Here is a 27,253-nt window from a genome sequence, read left to right on the forward strand (position 1 = left end):
TTGATATACCAATCAGTGAGATTCTTACAGGGGGTCAAAACCTGGGTATGTTGGGACAGTCTGAGAATTCATCTGAGTGGGTGATCATAGTGACAGGATCAGCGCCTTTGTCAGACAAAGGTAATGATAGGGGATGCACTCTCACTGTTGGAAACCAAGACTGCCGGTAGCTGATTTCAATCGTTGAGATTTGTTTTGCAAAATGTATTTTATATGAGATATACAAGTATATAAATTATGGTTTCGAAATGATTTGCAAAAGGTTTTAATTCCCGGGATCCATATAAGCAGAGAGTGCAACTCTGTTCCTTGCAGCCAAGGGAGAGGTCCTCTCTTGTTGAGCAGTGTATGATCATTATGGGCTGAGAGGTTAAGTGTAAGACCATTGAGGATAATACCTGATGGGCTAATCTTGCATCTTCCCATAGTCCCTTGGTGTTACAAGGTGGCTTGGCCTAGGGACCACTTAGGGTAAGTGTTGGGCCCATAGAGCCCATCTGATGGGTTTCAGGGGGTGCACTGTCCATAACAATGTATTCGGCCAGGCCTTGTAACAAAGGCTGGGCTGAACCCATGTGGCTGATGTGTAGATCAATGTTTGAGTCCCACGCCATACAAGGAAGCCCAACTGGGCAGTAGTTTGGAAGGCTAAATGAATACATAACCTTAAATGGGCCTTAAGCCCATTTCGAACGGGGCTAATTTGATTAGTCACTTAAGGGGCGAATTCTGAGAGGGATCAGCTGATAGGATTGGGCCCACACCCTATCCACTTAGAGAGTCCAAGATCTAAATAAGATTTAGATCTAGAAACTTCCTAATTAGATTAGGAGATGGCTGATCTAATCTGCAGATAAGATAAGGGTTATCCCTTATCTTAAAGGGACTTCTAATCCAGATATGATTTGGGTTAGCAACTCCTAATGGGATTAGGAGCTGATCCCTTTAAGTCTATAAAAGGAAGAGGGGGCGGCAGCCTTTAGACATAACAAGCAAGCAATAGATAGTCTTGTCTTCAGAGCTGAAATCACAGAAGAGAGAATTCTGCACCCTACAAATACTCTCTTGCCGCCCCCTTCCTGCAGCCGCCACCTACAGCAGCTCAATCTCCAGTTCTTGGGAGAAATCAAGATTGGATCTTGATTCCAATCTTTTAGAGAAAAGACAGGTGGGAGTTGTATTCACAAGCCGTCCAGGTGATTCTTGAGAAGGGTCAAGTTCTTTTGGAAGAACACTGCTGATTTTGCTCCACCCTGCACTGCGCCATCTTCAGTGGGAGCAGATTTTGGATCCTTGGGCGTGAACACCTCCATTGGGAGATACTACTTCTTTGTATCTGGTTCAGTTTATGGTTCAAGAATGATCCTTGAAAATATGATTTTCTAAATGGGGAATTCGATTCCCAGTTGAAGGGAGAGAAAAATTTTTGAAATTCGCCCCCCTTTATTTTGCAATATTTGGGCGTCCATGTGATGGATTTCCTATCCCTTCAGTGGTATCAGAGCCATGGTTCAAATCTTGAACCATTCTGTTTCAGATCTGAACCTACGCAAAAAGGGAGAAGGCATTCAACCCAATTTGCGCAGATATGGGTTTTGGGAAATTTGTTCTCAAAATAGATGGGCAAATAATCTGAAATTAATTTTATATAAATCTGATTATTATTTAGAATAGTTCTATATGATTTTCTTGATTTATGGGCTGTTTGTACAAGAGGAGATCGAATTCTTGGTTTGCGCAGGGAGAACTGCAAGATTAGTAGTTTCTTGAATTTATTTATTACATTTGGTCTATAAATAATTTTTTTTTATTTTTTAGACTCAATGTATAGGAATTCGATCTGATGTAATTATTAATAGAAATATGATTTCTATTTAATTTTCTTTTGGATCGAAGATGACGGTGCAGAGAAGGAGATTTCGCAGATGGGACATTCGCTATCTGCGATTTGCAGTTTGAGAAACTACAATCTGTGATCTAACCTCTGTTTTGCAGGATGGAGTGTCCAAACAACCCTGATTAATAGATTCTTGTTTTTCTTTTATCAGTTATTTAATTTCAGATTATTTTCTTGAATTAAGGATTTAATTAAAGATCATACCCTAGACCCATTCGAACCATGATTGGTTCAAAACTGTTCGGACCAAATCTAGGGTTTAATCAAGGCTAAAAGTCAGCCCTAATTTTCCAACTAATGGGCCTGAGGACTGATATTAAATTAAATGGTTAATTTGGCCCAACCTATAAAGGCCCAGTTTTAAATAGTTAAAACTGCTAAAAACCCACTTCAAAGGATAAAGCTATATGGGTCGAACTGGGTAACCCTAATTCAGCCCATATACCAAGATAATATTAATGGTTAATATTATGGTTTTTCAATGGGCTTCCAATGGGCCTTACAGATATTTACTTGATTGGATCAGTTTATCCCTGCATGAGATGTTTAGATGTGTGATGTGCTCCGTACATGGGCCATAAGTGCTTGGCCCATGCTCATTCGATAGTGGCTCTTGCGCACACCATGGCTGAATGCACATCATTGCCATGGTGTCCCTTTTGGTCATTGGATGACCTCCCTCAGTGGTGGGCCCCACACCTCATCAAGAGGTTACGTGTGGAACCCTAACCAATTTAAGGCCCACCAAAATCTGATCTTATGAAAGTCAGTGGGAGCCACTTTGGTTTGACCTAAATCAAACTAGGGCATAATTAACTGTTTCCTCCAGCTAATATGAGTGCAAGTGATAGGGAGATTCATATGATGAACTCTCTAAAGGCCTTCCATCATTAGCATGAGGATGGGTCATTCAGTAATGAGGAAACGCACCAGAAAATGGGCTATCCATTTGCTGTTGGGCTTGTGTGAGTGTTTCATAAGATGATAGTGGCGTCATAGGCCGATGTGGGAGGGGCTTCACTAGAAAATGGGAACTCTCTCACGGTACCTTGGCGTTCACGAACATGATGGGTAAGCACTCACTGGATAGAAAGGTTTACCTGAAAATGGCTCTGAACCTTGTCTAATAGAGGCCAAAGGGAAAACTCATATGATGAGTGGATATGATCCTTCACAGAAAGGTGGTGGGGTTATGCAGCTGAAACAGTTGGCTCCATGCACCCTATGTGATTTTCCACATTTCCAGAGACAACCCGTAGTCTCCGTCACTGAGAAAGGAGGGAAATCTCAGAGATGAATAAATGGAAATTAATCATAGATTAAAATCCATATCTATGAAATGAACATGAATCAAATTAGGTTGTGGACTGATGTTTGCTCTTTTATCAGAAAATGGCAAACGGATCATTTGCACAGCTATTGACGATAACAAGCTTAAGCTCCAAAACTATGCCGACTGGTACAAGAACCTTATGCTGGTTCTAGCTTCTGAAAAGCTGGACAAAGTGGCAAAGAATCTTGCCCTGGAGCGTCCGGGTGATAGAGCTTCTGAGGCCCGAAGGAGAGACTATTAGGAATGGGAGGCAAAAAACTCCCTTGCCCGGTGTTACATCATTGCCTCCTTGGACAACCCAATACAGAGGCAGTTCGACTAGATCAAACTTGCCAAGGACATATTGGACAGTCTGAGGACGATGTATGAAGAGCAGAATCGTTCTACTCAACAAAAGGTCTTGAAACAGTTCTTGACCACACACAAATGTCCAAGGGCCAACAAGTTCACGACCATTGTCTTCGGATGATGGGTTACATCAACGAACTGGAGGCTCTTGGATCCGGGCTGGACCTTGTGACCCAGATAGATGCTATCCTTAATTCTTTGCCTCCTTCCTTTAATCCGTTCATCATGAATTATTACATGAACAAGCTGAATGTCAGCTTGCAAAGCTCAACAATATGTTACAAAGAGCTGAAAAACTGATTAGAAAGGATGAGTCTGTAGCTATGCTTGTTGAAGATAGCAAGACAAGCAAGAGAAAGAGGAAGGCAAAGAAGCCTCAGAAGAAGGCCACTAAGGGAAAGAAGCAGAAGAAAGACAAAGCATTGGATGCCTGTCACTTCTGCAAGAAGACCGGCCACTGGAAAAGGAATTGTCCTACCTACCTGGAATCCAAGAAAGGTAATTTTGAAACTTGTGTTATAGAAACGAATTTATTGGTAGCTTCTGTGTCCTGATGTATTGACTCTAGGGGTTCAACTCATGCGTGTAACTCACTATAGGAGTTCAAAGTAAGTAGATGGCTGAGTGAAGGAGAAGTCACTCTCTACTTGAGGACTAATGCAACTGTTGCAGCTGCGGCAATAGGAACCGTGGAGTTAATTTTTAGAGAAGGAAAAATTGTACTGAAAGATTGTCTTTATGTACAAAATTTAAGAAGAATTTTGATTTTTGTTTCAAAGCTGTGTGCAGATGGTTATTTTGTCTTTTTTAGTAATACGATTACTATTAAAAGAAATAACAGATTCATCGCATACGGGGAACTAGAGAATGGTCTCTATGTTCTACATCCTTCTCTAAAACTAACTTAACGGAAACTACGTCGGCTGAAATCCCCAAGAAGAGAGCCCGTGATATAGTTAATCCCAAGTGTCTGTGGCATTACCGACTTGGCCACATCGGTGTTGACCGAATCACAAGGTTGGTAAAGGATGGTCCTATGGATTTTCTAACTGTAGAAGATCTTCCCACCTGTGAGCCTTGCCTACAAGACACGATGGTGAAACAACCATTTAACAGTAAGCCTGAAGGCATACTTGACCTAATACATACGGATGTATGTGGTCCCCTGAGTGTTAGGACACAAAATTAACACATGTATTTCATCACCTTCACAAATGATTTCCCATGATATGGTTACGTGTACCTAATGAGACACAAGTCTGAATCATTTGAAAAGTTCAAAGAATTTAGACAAGAGGTCGAGAAACAGTTGGGGAGAGAAATTAAAGCCCTTCAATCTGATCGAGGTGGCGAGTATCTCTTTGACGAATTCAGGGAGTACTTAAAGGACAATGGGATAGTATCACAATTAGCTCCTCCTGCTACACCACAACTTAACAGTGTTTCAGAGAGGAGGAATAAGACCTTATTGGATATGGTCTGGTCACTTCTCATACACTCAGAGTTACCCACATCCTTTTGGGGTTACACATTAGAGATGGCAATTTACGTGCTGAATTGGGTTCCAACCAAATCGGTTTTGAACACTCCATATGAACTTTGGACCGGAAAGAAACCAAGTGTCAGACACATGAAGATTTGGGGTTGTCCAGCACACGTTAAAATAACGAGTGCAGACAAGTTGAAATCCAAAACTAGTCATTGCCTATTTGTAGGCTACCCAAAAGGCTCTATAGGTTACCTATTCTATGACCCAAGTGAGCAGAAAGTGTTCTGCAGTCGAAATGCCCAATTCTTAGGGACCGACATAGAAGATCCACTCGAGTATCTAGGCCACCAGTCCATTATGGTTATGACCAGGATAGTTATCTAGTGGAAACCTTGACTAGTGAGGAGGATCCCGTGACTTACGCGGAAGCTATGTTGGACATAGATTCCCAAAAGTGGGTGGTGGCCATGAGAGCAGAGATGGACTCAATGGAGACCAATGGAGTCTGCACTCTAGTAGATCCACCCTCCGGGGTAAAAAAATCGGTTGCAAATGGATTTACAAGAGGAAGAAGGGCCCTGGTGGTAGGGTTGAGACCTTCAAAGCTCGTCTAGTGGCGAAAGGGTACACTCAGAAAGAGGGCATCGATTATGAGGAAACCTTTTCGCCTATGGCCATGCTTAAATCCATTAGGATCCTGCTAGCTATAGCAGCATACCATGATTATGAGATTTGGCAAATGGATGTCAAAACTGCATTCCTGAATGGAGATCTTACTGAAGATATCTATATGCAGCAGCGGCAAGGCTTCATAGCTGCGGGTCAGGAAAACATGGTATGTAAACTCAATAGATCCATTTATGGACTTAAGCAAGCTTCTAGCAGTTGGAACATCCCGTTTTGATTCCGTTGTCAAATCATTTGACTTCGAGCAGAATCCAGATGAACCCTGTGTTTATAGGAAGTACAGTGGAGATAAGGTTACCTTCTTGGTTCTGTATGTAGATGACATTCTACTCATTGGGAATGATGTAGGAATGTTGATTACGGTGAAAGTATGGCTTTCACAGCAATTCTCCATGAAAGATCTTGGAGAAGCCTCCTATATACTAGGTCTTTGACTCTATAGAGATAGATTGAAGCGGATAATAGGATTATTCCAATTTGAACTCCAAGAAAGGAAATGTTCCTTTCAGGCACAGAGTCACTCTCTCCAAGAAGATATCTCCCAAGAAATCTGAGGAGATTGATGCCATGAAAGACGTTCCCTATGCCTCTGCCTTGGGGAGCATCATGTATGCCATGCTGTGGACTCGTCCTGACATTGCTCAGGCGGTGAGTGTAGTAAGCAGATTTTAGGCCAACCCAGGGCAGGAGCACTGGACTGCTGTGAAAAACATACTAAAGTACTTTCGAAGGACAAAAGAGTTTTGTCTAGTATTCGATGGTAATTCACTACAGATCCAAGGGTATACAGATGTCGATTTCCAATCGGATCCAGATGATAGAAAGTCTACATCTGGATATGTTTTCACGATAGGATCGTGTGCTGTTTGCTGGAGCAGCAAACAGGGGTCCACTACAGACTCCACGACCGAGGCCGAGTACATTGCCGCAAGTGAGGCTGCAAAAGAAGCCATGTGGAGGAAGAAGTTCATTCACGAGTTGGGGGTAGTTCCATCCAGCACATCACCCATCCCATTGTTGTGTGACAACAATGGAGCTATTGGTCAGGCTAAGGAGCCATGAGCCCACTCGAAGTTGAAGCACATCGAAAGGAAGTACCATGTACTAAGGGAGATTGTTGGTAGAGGGGACGTCCTAATTGAGAAGGTAGCGTCAGCGGAAAATGTAGCAGACCCATTGACAAAGCCACTATCACAGAAAGTGGGAGTTGTTAGATAGTTTTGTATGCCCTTAGCTTCAATCAAAATGATGTACTTTATGAGTTTATTGTAAATGAATAAAAGTGCATATTTGATTCATGTTCCCTTGGTATGTTTCTGTGTAATACCCTTAAACTGGACACTTAATGAGATTCATGTTAGTTTAGAATGTTCACAGCCAGTGGGTCAGTCTGAGGAGACCTATCCTGACAAGGCTGACACTGTGGCGCAACCAAGTCGGTTGGGGTGGCTTGTCTCAACCACCGGGGTGAGACCCTAGGCACATACAGTGTATGATTAATTGAATCTTTGAACTGGACCAGATTTCTAGTATTACCCTGGACCTTGAAGATTGATGGGCAAAACCGGAAAGTTTCACCCGACCCCTAGACTCGATTATGATACAGCACTAGGTGTCAGATTGGGCTGTCTTTGATGTACCAATCAGTGAGATCCCTAGCGAGGGTCAAAACCTGTGTATGTTGGGACAGTCTGAGAATTCATCTGAGTGGGTGATCATAGTGACAGGATCAGCTCCTTTGTTGGACAAAGGTAATGATCGGGGATGCACTCTCACTAATGGAAACCAAGACTGCCGGTAGCCGATTTCAATCGTTGAGATTTGTTTTGCAAAATGTATTTTATATGAGATATAAAAGTATATAAATTATGGTTTCGAAATGATTTGCAAAAGATTTTAATTCTCGGGATCCATATAAGCAGAGAGTGCAACACTGTTCCTTGCAACCGAGGGAGAGGTCCTCTCTTGTCGGGCAGTGTATGATCATTATGGGCTGAGAGGTTAAGTGTAAGACCATTGAGGATAATACCTGATGGGCTAATCTTGCATTTGCCCACAGTCCCTAGGTGTTACAAGGTGGCTTGGCCTAGGGACCATTTAGGGTAAGTGTTGGGCCCATAGAGCCCATCTGATGGGTTTCAAGGGGTGCACTGTCCATAACAGTGTATTCGGCTAGGCCTTGTAACAAAGGCTGGGCTGAATCCATGTGGGTGATGTATAGATCAATGTTTGGGTCCCACGCCATACAAGGAAGCCCAACTGGGCAGCAGTTTGGAAAGCTAAATGAATACATAACCTTAAATGGGCCTTAAGCCCATTTCGAACTGGGCTAATTTGATTAGTCACTTAAGGGGCGAATTCTGAGATGGATCAGCTGATAGGATTGGGCCCACACCCTATCCACTTAGAGAGTCCAAGATCTAAATAAGATTTAGATCTGGAAACTTCCTAATTAGATTAGGAGATGGCTAATCTAATCTACAGATAAGATAAGGGCTATCCCTTATCTTAAAGGGACTTCTAATCTAGATATGATTTGGGTTAGCAACTTCTAATGGGATTAGGAGCTGATCCCTTTAAGTCTATAAATGGAACAGGGGGCGGCAGACAAGGTTCAGAGCCGTTTTCAAGTAAACCTTTCTGTCCAGTGAGTGCAGACCCAATATATTCAGGTTACGTCAAGGTACCATGAGAGAGTTCCCATTTTCTAGTGAAGGCCCTCCCACATCGGTCTATGATGCCCCTATCATCTTATGGATAGCCCAATTTTATGGTGCGTTTTGTCATTACTGAAGGGCCCATCATTGTGCTAATGATGGAAGGCCTTTAGAGAGTCCATCATATGGATCTCCCTATCACATGCATTCATATTTGCTGGAGGGAACAAAAATTACACATAATTCTAATTTTAGGTCAAACCAAAGTGGCTCCCACTAATTTTCACAAAGTCAGGTTTCTGGTGGGCCTTAATCGGATAGGAGTTCCGTACGCATCCCTTTTCAAGATTGTGGGGCCCACCATGAAAGGAAGGGTCATCCAATGAACTTAAGGGACACCATGGCAATGATGTGCATTCAGCCATGGTGTGCGCAAGAGCCACTAACGAGTCATCATTGGCCAAGTGCTTATGGCCCATGGTCGCAGCACATCAAACATCCAATCATCACATGCATAGGAGGATTTGATCCAATCAATTAACTGCTGTAAAGCCCATTAACCGGCCCATTTGAAAACCATAACATTAACAATTAATTTATATTAATTTATTACATTCTTGATCAAATCCTATACATTCTTCCTCCTTCAATCATAAAAAAATAAAAAGAAACAGAAATTCTATTTCTATTAATTTATTACATTCTTGATCAAATCCTATACATTCAGTCTCGAAAAATAAAAAATTATTTACAGACCGAATTGAATAAAATAAATGAATAAAAGGGAAAAAGGGTGCACAGACCATCTACGCCCAATATGCATTGCGATCTCTAGGTTCGAACAATCTATTAAATCAAAATCAATAAAGAATAGTTTTAAATAAATTTTGGATTTAACAAAAATTAATTTCAGATCAATCACCCTCAACAAGAAACAATTTCTTGAAATAAAGAAAACAATCTGCGCAAATCTTGGCAGAACATCTTTTGTCCATCTACGCAAGTTCAGATCTGATTTTCTTTTGGTTCAAGATTCCAACCTGTGGTTCTGATACCACTGAAAGAATGGTAGGATCCATCTAATGGATGCCATGAAGATTGCGGAATGGGTGGGCGAATTTCAAAAATTTTCCTACCTTCTCCCAACTAGGAATCATATTCCCTAAATTTAGAATACAATATTCAAGGATTCTACTTGAACCATAATCGAACCAGATCTGAACCAAAAAGAAAAAGGGAGGATTATACCTGATCCGGAGAAACAGTATCTCCCAAAGTTGGTATTCACGCCCAAAGAAGACACCAAGATCCGCTCCTGCTGAAGATGGCATAGCTGTGGGTGGAACGGAACCAGTAGGATGCGTCCTACACACCGGATCCTTCACAAGAACCCTCTGGAAACTCTGAACACTGAATCTTTTTCAATCTTTTCTATAAGACTGATGTCAAGAATTGATTTCTTGACTTCTTTCTTCTGCAAAGATTGAATTTTGCAAGAGGGAATGGAGGCGGCTGGAGGAGAACTCCAAGGATGAAGATGGCTGAAAATGCTTCTCTTCTCTCTGGAGTCTATATGAGATCTAATCTCTGTTCATAGGATAATTTCTTGTTATCTCAAAAAACCCCTTGTTCGAAATCTGGAGTCTATATGAGATCCAATCAGTATTTGGATAGGAGATTATCTTAATCTTATCTACAGATTAAGTTAGTTTACTCCTGATCTTATCAGGAGGTTACCAGATTCAAATCTGATTTGAATTTGGTCTCCCAGAGTGGATAAGATTAAAGACCCAATCCTTTTACTAACATTAATCTCATATTTGCCCCACAGATGGGTGATCATATCAGCCTAGCTCGTAATGGGCTTTTAGCCCATTAAGTGTTCAGTGTTTAACTAGTTTCCAATCTACTGCCCAATTGGGCTTCTTTGTATGGTGTGGGACCCAAGCATTGATTTACACACCAGCCACATGGGTTCGGCCAAGCCTTTCTTACAAGGCCCAGCTGAACTCACTAAAAAACTCAGTGAACCCCTAAGCCCATCACATGGACCCTATGGGCTCAACACTTACATTAAGTGGTTCTTGGGCCAAGCCATCTTATAAAAGCCCAGGGACTGTGGGCAGGTGCAAGATTAGCCCATCAGGTATTATCCTAAATGGTCTTACACTTAACCTCAACCCTTAATGATCAGGCACTGCCCGACAAGAGAGGACCTATCCCTCGGCTGCAAGGAACAGAGCCGCACTCTCTGCTCACATGGATCCTGGGAATTAAAACCATTTGCAAACATTTTGAAACCGTACATATACAAATATATATATATATATAGATTAATTTTGCAAAACAAAATTCCAACGATTGAAATCAACTGCTGGCAGTTTGGTTTTCATCAGAGAGAGTGCATTCCCGATCATTACCATTGTCCGACAATGGGGCTGATCCTGTCCCTATGATCACTCACTCATATGAATTCTCAGACTGCCCCAACATGCCTAGTTTTTTACCCCTACTAAGAATCTCACTAATTGACATATCAAAGACAACCCGATCCGACACTTAGTCAAGTGTCATAATCGAGTCTAGGGGTCAGGTGTAACTTTCCAATTTTGCCCATCTGTCTCCAAGGTCCAGGGCAATACTGTAAATCTGGTCCGGTTCAAGGATTCAAGTAATCCCATGCTGCATGTGCATCGGGTCTTACCCTGGTGACCGAGATAGGCCATCCCAACACTTGGTGGCACACTAGTATCAGTCTTGGCAGGATAAATCTCCCCAGACTTATCTAATGGGTGTGAACATTTAAAACTAACACAAGTCTCTATAAGTGTCTAGTTTTAGGGTCTTACACAGAATTATACCAAACAACATGAACCAAACATGCACTTTATTTATTTACCATAAATGTCAAAAGTACATCAAATTGGATTGAAGCTAAGGGCATACAAAACTATCTAACACAACTTGGGGTGGATCTATGATTAATGTTAGCAAAAGGATTGGGCCTTTAACCTTATCCACTCTGGGAGACCAAATTCAAAACAGATTTGAATCTGGTAACCTCCTGATAAGATCAGGAGTAAGCTAACTTAATCTGCAGATAGGATTAAGATCACCCCCTATCCAAATACTGATTTGGATTGGGATAACTCCTAATTAGAAGGTTTCTTAGTCAAGAAGAAAAGAGGAGAAAACCCTAAGAGAGAAATATCAGATTTCGAACCAAGGGTTGTAAGCAAGGAAGCATCCTGCGAACTGAGATTAGATCTCATTCATACTCTAGAGAGAAGAGAAGCAATTCAGCCATCTTCATCCCAAGAGTTCTCCTCCATCCGCCGCCTTTCCTTCTGGCAAGATTTGATCTTTACAGAAGAAAGAGATCAAGAAATCAATTCTTGACATTAGTCTTTCAGAAAAGACTGAAAAAGATTTGGTGCTCAGAGTTTCCAGAGGATTCTTGAGAAGGATGTAGGACTTACTCTACTGGTTCCGTTCCACATACAATTGTGTCATCTTCAGCAAAAGCGGATCTTGGTGTCCTCTTTGGGTGTGAACACCAAAGATACTGCTTCTCTGGATAAGGTATAATTCCTCCCTTCCCTTTTGGTTGAGATCTGGTTTGATTATGGTTCAAGTAGGATCCTCGAATATTGTATTCTAAATTTATGGAATACGATTCCCAGTTGAGAGATGGTAGGAAAATTTTTTAAATTCACCCACCCATTCCACAATCTTTATGACATCCTTTAGATGGATCCTACCATTCTTTCAGTAGTATCAGAGCCAGGTTTGAATCTTGAACCAAAAGAAAATCAGATCTGAACCTACGCAGATGGACGGAAGATGTTCTGCCAAGATTTGCGTGGATTGTTTTCTTTATTTCATGAAACTATTTCTTATTAAGGGCGATTGATATGAAATTTATTTTTGTTAAATCAAAAATTTATTTAGAACAATTGTTTATTTATTTTGATTTAATGGACTGTTCGAACCTGGAGATCGCAGTGCAGATTTGGTGCAGATGGTCTGCGCATCCTTTTTCCTTTTTATTCATTTATTTTATTCAATTCGGTCTGTAAATAATTTTTTTTCTAGGCTGAATGTATAGGACTTGATCAAGAATGTAATAAATTAATAGAAATAGGATTTCTGCTTTTTATTTTCTTGATTAAAGAAGAAGGAAGAAGAAGGCGGCACTTGAGATTTGTAGATGGAGAAATCACTTTCTGCGATTTGCAGTTTATGAAACTGCAACCCTAGTGATTAACCTCTGTTTTGCAGGTGGTGCAAACAGTCCATAGTTGATTTGTGATTGCTTAAAATCAAAATTATTAATTTCAGATCTTTCATGAATTAATTATTGAATTGAAAATCAGTTTTGGACCATTTCGGACTAGATTGGACCAAAACTGTTTGGACCAAATCTAAGGATCGAAGGGGACTGTTTTCAGTCCATTTTTCTCACTCTTGCAATTCCAAATCTGATGTTCAATTACAGGGATTAATTCGGCCCACCTGTAAACTCAGTTTTAAAAGGTTAAAACTGCAAAAAGCCCACTCTTGTGAGAAAAGTTGTATGGGCCAAATTGCTAACTGCGATTCAGCCCATACACCTTGCATACATTAATTGTTAATGTTATGGATTTCAAATGGGCTGTTCAATGGGCTTTACAACATTTAATTGATTTGATCAATTCCTTCTTTACATGTGAGGATTGGATGTTTGATGTGCTGCGACCATGGGCCATAAGGACTTGGCCCATGATGACTCGTTAGTGGCTCTTGCTCACACAATGGCAGAATGCACATCATTGCCATGGTGTCCCTTAAGTTCATTGGATGACCCCTCCTTTCATGGTGGGCCCCACAATCCTGAAAAGGGATGCGTACGAAACCCCTAGCCGATTAAGGCCCACTAGAAATCTAACTTTATGAAATTCAATGGGAGCCACTTTGGTTTGACCTAAAATTAGAACTAGGGCATAATCTTGTTCCCTCTAGCAAATATGAGTGCATGTGATAGGGAGATCCATATGATGGACTCTCTAAAGGCCTTCCGTCATTAGCACAATGATGGGTCCTTTAGTAATGAGGAAACACACCATAAAATTGGGCTACCCATTTGTTGTTGGATCTGTTAGAGTGTTTCATAAGATGATAGGGGCATCATAGACTGATGTGGGAGGGGCTTCACCAGAAAATGGGAACTCTCTCATGGTACCTTGGTGTAACCTGAATATGATGGGTGAGCACTCACTGGACAGAAAGGTGTACCTAAAAACAGCTCTGAACCTTGTCTGACAGAGGCCAATGTGAAACTCATTCGAGAGTGGATATTATTCATCACAGAAAGGTGGTGGGGTTATGTAGCTGAAACAGTTGGCTTCACGCAGTTCTCCGGGGTAAGAAACCTTCTAATTAGGTGTTATCCCAATCCAAATCAGTATTTGGATAAGGGGTGATCTTAATCCTATCTGCAGATTAAGTTAGCTTACTCCTGATCTTACCAGGAGGTTACCAGATTCAAATCTGTTTTGAATTTGGTCTCCCAGAGTGGATAAGGTTAAGGCCCAATCCTTTTGCTAACATTAATCACAGATCCACCCCATAGTTGTGTTAGACAGTTTTGTATGCCCTTAGCTTCAATCTGATTTGATGTACTTTTGATATTTAGTGTAAATAAATAAAGTGCATGTTTGATTCATGTTGTTTGGTATAATTCTATGTAAGACCCTAAAATTGGACACTTATAGAGACTTGTGTTAGTTTTAAAAGTTCACAGCCATTGGATAAGTCTAGGGAGATTTATCCTGCTAAGGCTGATACTGGTGTGCCACCAAGTGTTGGGATGGCCCATCTCGGCCACCAAGGTAAGACTCAAAGCACATGCAGTATGGGATTACTTGAATCCTTGAACCAGACCAGATTTCTGGTATTGCCCTGGACCTTGGAGACAGATGGGCAAAAACTAGAAAGTTACACCTGACCCCTAGACTCGATTATGACACTTCACTAGGTATCGGATCGGGCTGTCTTTTATATGCCAATCAGTAAGATCCTTAGTGGGGATCAAAACCTAGGTATGTTGGGTCAGTCTGAGAATTCATTTGAGTGGGTGATCATAGTGACAGGATAAGCCCCTTTGTCAGACAAAGGTAATGATCGGGAATGCACTCTCTCTGATGGAAACTAAACTATCGGCAATTGATTTCAATCGTTGGAATTTTGTTTTGCAAAATTTACATATGATATATATATATATGTACGGTTTCAAGAAGTTTGCAAATGGTTTTAATTCCCAGGATCCAAGTGAGTAGAGAGTGTGGCACTGTTCCTTGTAGCTGAGGGAGAGGTCCTCTCTTATCGGGCAGTGGTTGATCATTAAGGGCTGAGAGGTTAAGTGTAAGACCATTTAGGATAGTACTTGATGGGCTAATCTTGCATTTGCCCATAGTCCCTGGGTTTTTATAAGATGACTTGGCCTAGGACCACTTAATGTAAGTGTTGGGCCCATAAGGTCCATATGATGGGCTCAGGGGTTCACTGAGTTTTTCAATGAATTCGGCTAGGCCTTGTGATAAAGGCTGGGCCAAACCCATGTGGCTGGTGTGTAGATCAATGCTTGGGTCCCATGCCATACAAAGAAGCCCAACTGTGTATCAGATTGGGAACTAGTTAAGCACTGAACACTTAATGGGCCAAAAGCCCATTTCGAGCTGGGCTGATATGATCACCCAACTATGGGGCGGATCTGAGATTAATGTTAGCAAAAGGATTGAGCCTTTAACCTTATCCACTCTAGGAGACCAAATTCAAAACAAATTTGAATCTGGTATCCTCCTGATAAGATCAGGAGTTAGCTAACTTAATCTGCAGATAGGATTAAGATCATCCCCTATCCAAATACTGATATGGATTGGGATAACTCCTAATTAGAAGGTTTCTTAGTCAAGAAGAAAAGAGGAGAAAACCCTAAGAGAGAAATATCAGATTTCTAACCAAGGGTTGTAACCAAGGAAGCATCCTACGAACTAAGATTAGATACCATTCACACTCCATAGAGAAGAGAAGCAATTCAGCCATCTTCATCCTAGGAGTTCTCCTCCAGCCGCCGCCATTCCTTCTAGCAAGATTTGATCTTTGCAGAAGAAAGAGATCAAGAAATCAATTCTTGACATCAGCTTGTAGAAAAGAATGAAAAAGATTTGGTGCTCAGAGTTTCTAGAGGATTCATGAGAAGGATCCAGTGTGTAGGACTTACTCTGCTGGTTCCGTTCCACATACAACTGTGTCATCTTCAGCAAAAGCGGATCTTGTTGTCCTCTTTGGGCGTGAACACCAACTTTGAGAGATACTGCTTCTCTGGATCATGTATAATTCCTCCCTTCTCTTTTGGTTCAGATATGGTTCAATTATGGTTTAAGTTGAAGGGTTGAGAGATCCATCACATGGACGCCCAAAAATTGCGGAATAGGGGGCGAATTTCAAAAAAATTCTCTCCCTTCAACTGGGAATCACATTCCCTATTTAGAAAATCATATTTTCAAGGATAAATCTTGAACCTTAAACTAAAACAGATCTGAACCAAAAGGAATGGGAGAGAATGATACCTGATATGGAGAAGCAATATCTCCCAACGAAGGTGTTCCTGCCCAAGGAAGGATCCAAAGACTGCTTCCACTGAAGATGGCGCAATGCAGGATGGAGCAAAATCAGCAGTGTTCTTCCCCAAGAACTCTGTCCTTCGCAAGAAACAGCAGGATTGAACGTGAGCACAACTTCCTTTTCAATCCTTTCTCAAAGAATTGATGTCAAGATCCAATCTTGACTTCTCCCACAGCTAGAGATCAAACTGGCAAACAGGGTGGCAAGAGCAGGGAGGCGGCAAGAGAGTATTCGTAGGGTGCAGAATTCTCTCTTCTTGATTTCAGCACTAAAGAGGATCTGATGTGTTTCTTGATCTACCTGAAGGCTGCCGCCCCCTCCTTCCTTTTGTTAACTTGAAAAGATCAGCTCCTAATCCCATTAGGAGGTGCTTATCCAAATCATATTTGGATCAGCCTTCTCTTCTAATGATAAGGATAAACCCTTATCTATCTACAGATTAGATTAGTTTTATCCTAGTCTTTTTAGGAGGTTTCTAGATCTGAATCACATTCAGATCTGGACTCTCTGAGTGGATAGGATTAAGACCCTATCATAACTGCTAATCCATCTCAGAATTCGCCCCTTTAATTAAATAAATTAATAGCCCGGTTCGAAATGGGCTTTAGGACCATTAAGCTTATGTGCTCACTTAACCTTCCTAACTGCTGCCCAATTGGGCTTCCTTGTATGGCGTGGGTCCCAAGCATTGGTCTACACATCAGCCACATGGGTTTGGCCCAGCATTTGTTACAAGGCCTGGTCGAATACACTGTGAAAAGACAGTGCACCCCCTGAAACCCATCAAATGGGCTCTATGGGCCCAACACTTACCCTAAGTGGTCCCTGGGCCAAGCCACCTTGTAACACCCAGGGACTGTGGGCAGATGCAAGATTAGCCCATCGGGCATTATCCTCAATTGTCTTACACTTAACTTCTCGGCCCATAATGATCATACACTACCCGACAAGAGAGGACCTCTCCCTCGGCTGCAAGGAATAGTGTTGCACTCTCCACTTATATGGATCCTGGGAATTAAAACCCTTTTGCAAACATTTTAGAAACCATAATATATATACTTTTATATCTCATATAAAATATATATTGCAAAACAAATTTCAACGGTTGAAATCGGCTGCCGGCAGTCTTGGTTTCCAATAGTGAGAGGGCATCCCCGATCATTACCTTTGTCCGACAAAGGGGCTGATCCTGTCACTATGATCACCCACTCAGATGAATTCTCGGATTGTCCCAACATACCCAGGTTTTGACCCCCGCTAAGGATCTCACTGATTGGTACATCAAAGACAGCCCGATCCGACACCTTGTGCAGTATCACAATCGGGTCTAGGGGTCGGGTGTAACTTTCCAGTTTTGCCCATCAATCTCCAAGGTCCAGGGCAATACTAGAAATCTGGTCCAGTTCAAAGATTCAATTAATCCCACACTATATGTGCCTAGGGTCTCACCCCGGTAGCTGAAACAACCCACCCCAACCGACTTGGTGGCACCACAGTGTCAGCCTTGTCAGGATAGGTCTCCCTAGACCGACCCACTGGCTGTGAACATTCTAAACTAACACGAGTCTCAATAAGTGTCTAGTTTAAGGGTAATACACAGAAACATACCAAGGGAACATGAATCAAATATGTACTTTTAATCATTTACAATAAACTCATAATGTACATCAATTTTGATTGAAGCTAAGGGCATACAAAACTGTCTAACAGTTCCCACTTGCACTTAGGTCCAATCAGGTACTAGCCAGAGTCCCATGCTTTCCATGTGTTTCTCAAACACTTTCTGTGTTAGTGGCTTAGTCAATGGGTCTACCACATTCTCCGCTGATGGTACCTCTTGCTATCATCCTCCCATAGGTCCAATGTTGTCATACAACAATGGAATGGGTGATGTGTTGAATTCCAAATTCATGAATGAACACCTTCATTCATAAGGCAGCATCATTTACGGCAATGCGCTCGGCTTTGATTGTGGACAACTAATTTGCAACTTAGGACCCCTGTTTGCTGACACTCAGGAAACAACACACGATCCTATCGTGAAAATATATCCAGATGTAGACTTTCTATCATCTGGGTCTGACTGGAAATCGGAATCTGTATACCCTTGGATCTGTAGTGAGCTACCGTCGAATACTAGACAAAACTCTTTTGTCCTTCAAAGGTACTTAAGTACAAGTGCACAGCATGGCATACATGATGCTCCCTACGGCAGAGGCATAGGGAACGTCTTTCATGCCATCAATCTCCTCAGAAGTCTTGGGAGACATCTTCTTGGAGAGAGTGACTCTGTGCCTGAAAGGAACATTTCCTTTCTTGGAGTTTTCCATGCTGTATCTTTTGACTATTTTGTCAATGTAGGCAGATTGGGATAATCCTATTATCCGTTTCGATCTATCTCTATAGAGTCGAAGACCCAATATATAGGAGGCTTCTCCAAGATCTTTCTTGGAGAATTGCTGTGATAACCATACTTTCACCGTAGTTAACATACCTACATCATTCCCAATGAGTAGAATGTCATCTACATACAGAACCAAGAAGGTAACCTTATCTCCACTGTACTTCCTGCAGCACTGAAGCCTTGCGGCTGCTGCATATAGATATCTTCAGTAAGATCTCCATTCAGGAATGCAGTTTTGACATCCATTTGCCAAATCTCATAATCATGGTATGCTGCTACAGCTAGCAGGATCCTAATGGATTTAAGCATGGCCACATGCGACAAGGTTTCCTCATAATCGATGCCCTCTTTCTTGAGTGTACCCTTTCACCACCAGATGAGCTTTGAAGGTCTCAACCTTACCATCGGGGCCCTTCTTCCTCTTGTAAATCCATTTGCAACTGATTATTTTTACCCCGGAGGGCGGATTTACTAGAGTCCAGACTCCATTGAGTCCATCTCTACTCTCATGGCCTCCACCCACTTCTGGGAATCTATGTCCAACATAGCTTCCGTGTAAGTCACGGGATCCTCCTCACTAGTCAAGGTTTCCACCAGGTAACTATCCTGGTCATAACCATAACAGACTGGTGGCCTGGATACCCGAGTAGATCTTCTAGGTTGGTCACTACCTGGAACTTGTGGGACATCTCCCACTACTCCTGAGCTCTCCTCATCAAAAACAACTTCCTGACGATGGGTGTCCAGGATATAGTCGGTTTCCAAGAATTGTGCATTATGACTATAGAACACTTTATGCTCACTTGGGTCATAGAATAGGTAACCTACAGAGCCTTTTGGGTAGCCTAAAAATAGGCTACGACTGGTCTTGGATTCCAACTTGTCTGCACTCATTCTCTTAACGTGTGCTAGACAACCTCAAATCTTCAAGTGTCTGACACTTGGTTTCTTTCCGGTCCAAAGTTCATATGGAGTATTCGAAACTGATTTGGTTGGAACCCGATTCAGCACATAAATCGCAGTCTCTAATGCGTAACCCCAAAAGGATGTGGGTAACTCTGAGTGTATGAGAAGCGACCGGACCATATCCAATAAGGTCCTATTTCCTACTCTCCGAAACACCGTTAAGTTGTGGTGTAGCAGGAGGAGCTAATTGTGATACTATCCCATTGTCCTTTAAGTAGTCCCTGAATTCGTCAGAGAGATACTCGCCACCTCGATCTGATCGAAGGACCTTAATTTCTCTCCCTAACTGTTTCTCGACCTCTTGTCTAAACTCTTTGAACTTTTCAAAGGATTCAGACTTGTGTCAAATTAGGTACACGTAACCGTATTGTGAAAAATCATCTGTGAAGGTGATGAAATACACGTGTTGATTTCATGTCCTAACACTCAGGGGACCACATACATCAGTATGTATTAGGTCAAGTGTGCCCGTACATCTTTCAGGCTTACCGTCAAATGGCTGTTTTTTCATCTTGCCTTGTAGGCAAGGCTCACAAGTGGGAAGATCTTCTACAGTTAGAAAATCCAAAGGACCATCCTTTACCAACCTTGTGATTCGGTCAACACCGATGTGGCCAAGTCGATAATGCCACAGACACGTGGGATTAACTATATCACGAGCTCTCTTCTTAGGGATTTCATCCGATGTAGTTTCGGTTATGTTAGTTTCTAGAGAAAAATGTAGAACATAGAGACCGTTCTCCAGTTCCCCGTATGCGATGAATCTGTTGTTTCTTTTAACAGTAATCGTATTACTAAAGAAGACAGAATAACCATCTGCACACAGTTTTGAGACAGAAATCAAATTTCTCCTTAAATTTTGTACATAAAGACTGTCTTTCAGTACAATTATTCCTTCTCTAAAAATTAATTCCACGGTTCCTGTGGCCACGGCTGCAACAGTTGTAGTAGTCCCCAAGAAGTGTGTGACTTCACCTTCACTTAGCCTTCTGCTTACCTTGAACCCCTGTAGTGGGTTACAAGCATGAGTCGAAGACCCGGAGTCAATACACCAGGAAGTAGAAGGTACCAACAAATTGGTTTCTATAACACAAGTTTCGAAGTTACCTTTCTTGGATTCCAGGTAGGCAGGACAGTTCCTTTTCCAGTGGCCGGTCTTCTTGCAGAAGTGACAGGCATCCGATGCTTTGTCTTTCTTCTGCTTCTTGCTCTTAGTGGCTTTCTTCTGAGGCTTCTTTGCCTTCCTCTTTTAGTTGCCTGTCTTGCCAGCTTCAACAAGCATGGCTACAGGCTCATCCTTTCTAATCAGTTCCTCAGCTCTTCGCAACATATTGCTGAGCTCTTGTAAGCTGACATTCAGCTTGTTCATGTTATAGTTCATGATGAACGGATTAAAGGAAGGAGGCAAAGAGTTAAGGATAGCATCTATCTGGGTAGCAAGGTCCAGCCCGGATCCAAGAGCCTCCAGTTCATTGATGTATCCCATCATCCGAAGACAATGGTCGTGAACTTGTTGACCCTTGGACATTTGTGCGGTCATGAACTGTTTCAAGACCTTTTGTCGAGTAGAACAATTCTGCTCTTCATACATTGTCCTGAGACTATCCAATATGTCTTTGGCAAGTTCGATCTGATCGAACTACCTCTGTATCGGGTTGTCTAAGGAGGCAATGATGTAACACCGGGCAAGGGAGTTTTTCTCCTCCCATTCTTGATAGTCTCTCCTTCGGGCCTCAGAAGCCCTATCACCCAGACGCTCCGGGGCAGGATTCTTTGCCACTTTGTCCAGCTTTTCAGAAGCTAGGACCAGCATAAGGTTCCTGTACCAGTCAGCATAGTTTGGGCCCTTCAACTTGTTGTCATCAAGCAGTTTTGCAAAAGATCCATTTGCCATTTTCTGATAAAAGACCAAACATCAGCCCACAACCTAATTTGATTCATGTTAATTTCATAGATATGGATTTTAATCTACGATCCATTTCCATTTATTCATATCTGAGATTTCCCTCCTTTCTCAGTGACGGAGACTACGGGTTGTCTCTGGAAATGTGGGAAATCACATAGGGTGCATGGAACCAACTGTTTCAGTTGCATAACCCCACCACCTTTCTGTGAAGGATCACATCCACTCATCATAAGAGTTTTCCCTTTGGCCTCTGTCAGACAAGGTTCAGAGCCATTTTTAGGTAAACTTTTCTGTCCAGTGAGTGCTTACCCATCATATTCGTGAACGCCAATGTACCGAGAGAGAGTTCCCATTTTCTAGTGAAGCCCCTCCCACATCGGTCTATGACGCCCCTATCATCTTATGAAACACTCAGACAAGCCCAACAGCAAATGGATAGCCCATTTTCTGGTGCGTTTCCTCATTACTGAAGGACCCATCCTCATGCTAATGATGGAAGGCCTTTAGAGAGTTCATCATATGAGTCTCCCTATCACATGCACTCATATTAGCTGGAGGGAACAAAATTACGCCCTAGTTTGATTTAGGTCAAACCAAAGTGGCTCCCACTGACTTTCATAAAGCCAGATTTCGGTGGGCCTTAAATCGGCTAGGGTTCCGCACGCAACCTCTTGATGAAGTGTAGGGCCCACCACTGATGGAAGTCATCCAATGACCAAAAGGGACACCATGGCAATGATGTGCATTCAGCCATGGTGTGCACAAGAGCCACTGTCGAATGAGCATGGGCCAAGTACTTATGGCCCATGTACGCAGCACATCCCACATCCATACATCACATGCAGGGATAAATTGATCCAATCAATTAATTATCTGTAAGGCCCATTGGAAGCCCGTTAAAATTCCATAATATTAATCATTAATATTATCTAGGTATATGGGCTGAATTAGGGTTACCCAGTTCGGCCCATATAGCTTTATCCTTTGAAATGGGCTTTTGCAGTTTTAACTATTTAAAACTGGGCCTTTACAGGCTGGGCAGAATTAACCATTTAATTAAATATCAATCCTTAGGCCCATTAGTGGGAAATTAGGGCTGACATTCAGCCTTGATTAAACCCTAGAATTGGTCCAAACAGTTTTGAACCAATCTTGGTTTGAATGGGTCTAGTGTTTGATTTTTAATTAAATCCTTAATTCAAGAAAATAATCTGAAATTAAATACTGAAAAAAGGAAAAACAAGAATCAGTCAAACAGGGCTGTTCACACAATCCTTCCTGCAAAACAGAGGTTAGATCACAGAATGCAGTTTCACAAACTGCAAATCGCAGATAGCATTTCTCTTATCTACGAAATCTCCTTCTCTGCGCCGCCATCTTCAATCCAAAATAAAATAAATAGAAATCCTTTTTCTATTCATAATTACATCAGATCGAATACCTATACATTGAGTCTAGAAAATAAAAAAAGTTATTTACAGACCCAAAATAAATCAAGAACTGCAAAATCACAGGTTCCCTGCGCAAACCAAGAATTCGATCTCCTCTTGTACGAACAGCCCATAAATCAAGAAAATTATAAAGAACAATTCTAAATAATAATCAGATTTATTTAAAATTAATTTCAGATTATTTGCCCATCTGATTTGGGAACAAATTTCCCAAAACCAAAACTGCGCAAATTGGGTAGAACGCCTTCTCCCTAATTGCACAGGTTCAGATCTGAAACAGAATGGTTCAAGATTTGAACCTGGCTCTGATACCACTGAAGGGTTGAGAGATCCATCACATGGACGCCCAAAGATTGCGGAATAGAGGGCGAATTTCAAAAAAAATTTCTCTCCCTTCAACTGGGAATCACATTCCCTATTTAGAAAATCATATTTTCAAGGATAAATCTTGAAACTTAAACTGAACCAGATCTGAACCAAAAGGAATGATACCTGATACGGAGAAGCAATATCTCCCAACGAAGGTGTTCACGCCCAAGGAAGGATCCAAAGACTGCTCCCATTGAAGATGGCGCAGTGTAGGATGGAGCAGAATCAGCAGTGTTCTTCCCCAAGAACTCTGTCCTTCGCAAGAAACAACAGGATGGAACGTGAGCACAGCTTCCTTTTCAATCCTTTCTCAAAGAATTGATGTCAAGATCCAATCTTGACTTCTCCCACAGCTGGAGATCGAACTGGCAAACAGGGCGGCAAGAGCAGGGAGGCGGCAAGAGAGTATTTGCAGGGTGCAGAATTCTCTTTTCTTGATTTCAGCACTAAAGATGATCTGATGTGTTTCTTGATCTACCTGAAGGCTGCCGCCCCCTCCTTCCTTTTGTTAACTTGAAAAGATCAGCTTCTAATCCCATTAGGAGGTGCTTATCCAAATCATATTTGGATCAGCCTTCTCTTCTAATGATAAGGATAAACCCTTATCTTATCTGCAGATTAGATTAGCTTTATCCTAATCTTATTAGGAGGTTTCTAGATCTGAATCACATTCAGATCTGGACTCTCTGAGTGGATAGGATTAAGACCCTATCATAACTGCTAATCCATCTCAGAATTCGCCCCTTTAATTAACTAAATTAATAGCCCAGTTTGAAATGGGCTTTAGGCCCATTAAGCTTATGTGCTCACTTAACCTTCCTAACTGCTGCCCAGTTGGGCTTCCTTGTATGGCGTGGGACCCAAGCATTGATCTACACATCAGCCACATGGGTTTGGCCCAGCCTTTGTTACAATGCCTGGTCGAATACACTGTAAAAGACAGTGCACCCCCTGAAACCCATCAAATGGGCTCTATGGGCCCAACACTTACCCTAAGTGGTCCCTGGGCCAAGCCACCTTGTAACACCCAGGGACTGTGGGCAGATGCAAGATTAGCCCATCAGGCATTATCCTCAATGGTTTTACACTTAACCTCTCAACCCATAATTATCATACACTATCTGACAAGAGAGGACCTCTCCCTCGGCTGCAAGGAACAGTGTTGCACTCTCCACTTATATGGATCCCGGGAATTAAAAACCTTTTGCAAACATTTTAGAAACCATAATATATATACTTTTATATCTCATATAAAATATATTTTGCAAAACAAATTTCAACGGTTGAAATCGGCTGCCGGCAGTCTTGGTTTCCAACAGTGAGAGTGCATCCCCGATCATTACCTTTGTCCGACAAAGGGGCTGATCCTGTCACTATGATCACCCACTTAGATGAATTCTTGGATTGTCCCAACATACCCAGGTTTTGACCCCCGCTAAGGATCTCACTGATTGGTACATCAAAGACAGCCCGATCCGACACCTAGTGTAGTATCACAATCGAGTCTAGGGGTCGGGTGTAACTTTCCAGTTTTGCCTATCAATCTCCAAGGTCCAGGGCAATACTGGAAATCTGGTCCAGTTCAAAGATTCAATTAATCCCACACTGTATGTGCCTAGGGTCTCACCCCGGTAGCTGAGACAACCCACCCCAACCTACTTGGTGGCACCACAGTGTCAGCCTTGTCAGGATAGGTCTCCCCAGACCGACCCACTGGCTGTGAACATTCTAAACTAACACGAGTCTCAATAAGTGTCCAGTTTAAGGGTAACACACAGAAACATACCAAGGGAACATGAATCAAATATGTACTTTTAATCATTTACAATAAACTCATAAAGTACATCAATTTTGATTGAAGCTATGGGCATACAAAACTGTCTAACACAAGTAGGATCCTTGAATATTGTATTCTAAATTTAGGGAATACGATTCCCAGTTGAGAGAAGGTAGGAAAATTTTTGAAATTCGCCCACCCATTCTGCAATCTTTATGGCGTCCATTAGATGGATCATTCCATTCTTTCAATTTTCAAGCTTAATTGAATCTTGCCCATGGCATACACAACCTAAAAAAACAAATCGTTGAAAACCACAAAAACAAAGAGCATAACTTGAAGGGATAGGATATCCATCACATGGACGCCCAAAGATTGCGGAATAAGGGGGTGAATTTCAAAAATTTTTTCTCCCTTCAACTGGGAATCGAATTCCCTATTTATAAAACCATATTTTCAAGGATCATTCTCGAACCATAAACTAAACCAGATCTGAACCAAAAGGAGTAGGGAGGGATAATACCTAATACAGAGAAGCAGTATCTCCCAATGGAGGTATTCACGCCCAAGGAAGGATCCAAAATCTGCTCCCACTGAAGATGGCGTAGTGCACGGTGGAGCAGAATCAGTAGTGTTCTTCCAAAAGAACTTGACCCTTCGCAAGAATCAACTAAATGGCTTGTGAATACAACTCCAACCAATCAAAAGATTGGTATCTAGATCAAATTTTGATTTCTCCCAATAACTGGAGATCGAACTGTTGGAGGCGGCGGCTGCAGGAAGGAGGCGGCAAAAGAGTATTTGTAGGGTGCAGAAATCTCTCTTCTTGTGATCTCAGCTCTGAAGACAAAGGTGTGTTGGTTGCATGTCTAAAGGCTGCCGATCCCTCCTCCTTTTATAATCTCAAAGGGATCAGCTCCTAATCACATTAGGAGTAGATAACCCAAATCATATTTGGATTAGAAGTCCCTTTAAGTGATAAGGGATAACTCTTATCTTATCTGCAAATCAGATCAGCCATCTCCTAATCTAATTAGGAGGCTCCCAGATCTAAATCTTATTTAGATCTTGGACTCTCTTAGCGGATAGAGTCTGGCCCAATCCTATCAGCTGATCCATCTCAGAATTCTCCCCTTTAAATGACTAATCAAATTAGCCCAGTTCGAAATGGAATTAAGGCCCATTTAAGGTTATGTATTCACTTAGCCTTCCAAACTGCTGCCCAGTTGGGCTTCCTTATATGGCATGGGACCCAAACATTGATCTACACATCAACCACATGGGTTCGGCCTAGCCTTTGTTACAAGGCCTGGCCAAATAAACTATTATGGACAGTGCACCCCCTGAAAGCCATCTCATGGTCTCTATGGGCCCAACACTTACCCTAAGTGGTCCCTAGGCCAAGCCACCTTGTAACACCCAGGGACTGTGGGTAGATGCAAGATTATCCCATCAGGTATTATCCTCAATGGTCTTACACTTAACCTCTCAGCCCTTAATGATCACACACTGCCCGACAAGAGAGGACCTCTCCCTCGACTGCAAGGAACAGTGTTGCACTCTCTCTTGTATGCATCCTGAGAATTAAAACCTTTTGCAAATCATTTTGAAACCATAATATATATACTTTTATATCTCATATAAAATATGTTTTGCAAGACAAATCTCAACGATTGAAATTGACTGCCGACAGTCTTGGTTTCCATTAGTGAGAGTGCATCCCCGATCATTACCTTTGTTCGACAAAGGGGCTGATCCTGTCACTATGATCACCCACTCAGATGAATTCTCAGACTATCCCAACATACTTAGGTTTTGACCCCTTGTAAGGATCTCACTGATTGGTATATCAAAGAGAGCCTAATCCGACACCTAGTGCAGTATCATAATCAAGTCTAGGGGTCGGGTGTAAATTTCTAGTTTTGCCCATCAATCTCCAAGGTCCAGGGCAATACTAAAAATATGGTCCAGTTCAAAGATTCAATTACTCCTACACTGTAAGTGCCTAGGGTCTCACCCCGACAGTTGAGACAAGCCACCCCAACCGACTTGGTGGCACCATAGTGTCAGCCTTGTTAAGATAGGTCTCCCTAGACCAACCCACTGGCTGTGAACATTCTAAACTAACCCGAGTCTCATTAAGTGTCTAGTTTAAGGGGATTACACAGAAACTTACCAAGGGAACATGAATCAAATATGCACTTTTATTCATTTACAATAAACTCATAAAGTACATCATCTTGATTGAAGCTAAGGGCATACAAAACTGTCTAATAAAACTATTATTTTTTTTTCAAAAATGCA

Source organism: Nelumbo lutea, chromosome 7 (assembly GCF_056320005.1).
Source record: "Nelumbo lutea isolate HS-2025 chromosome 7, American lotus-T2T, whole genome shotgun sequence".
NCBI classification, from domain to species: Eukaryota; Viridiplantae; Streptophyta; class Magnoliopsida; order Proteales; family Nelumbonaceae; genus Nelumbo; species Nelumbo lutea.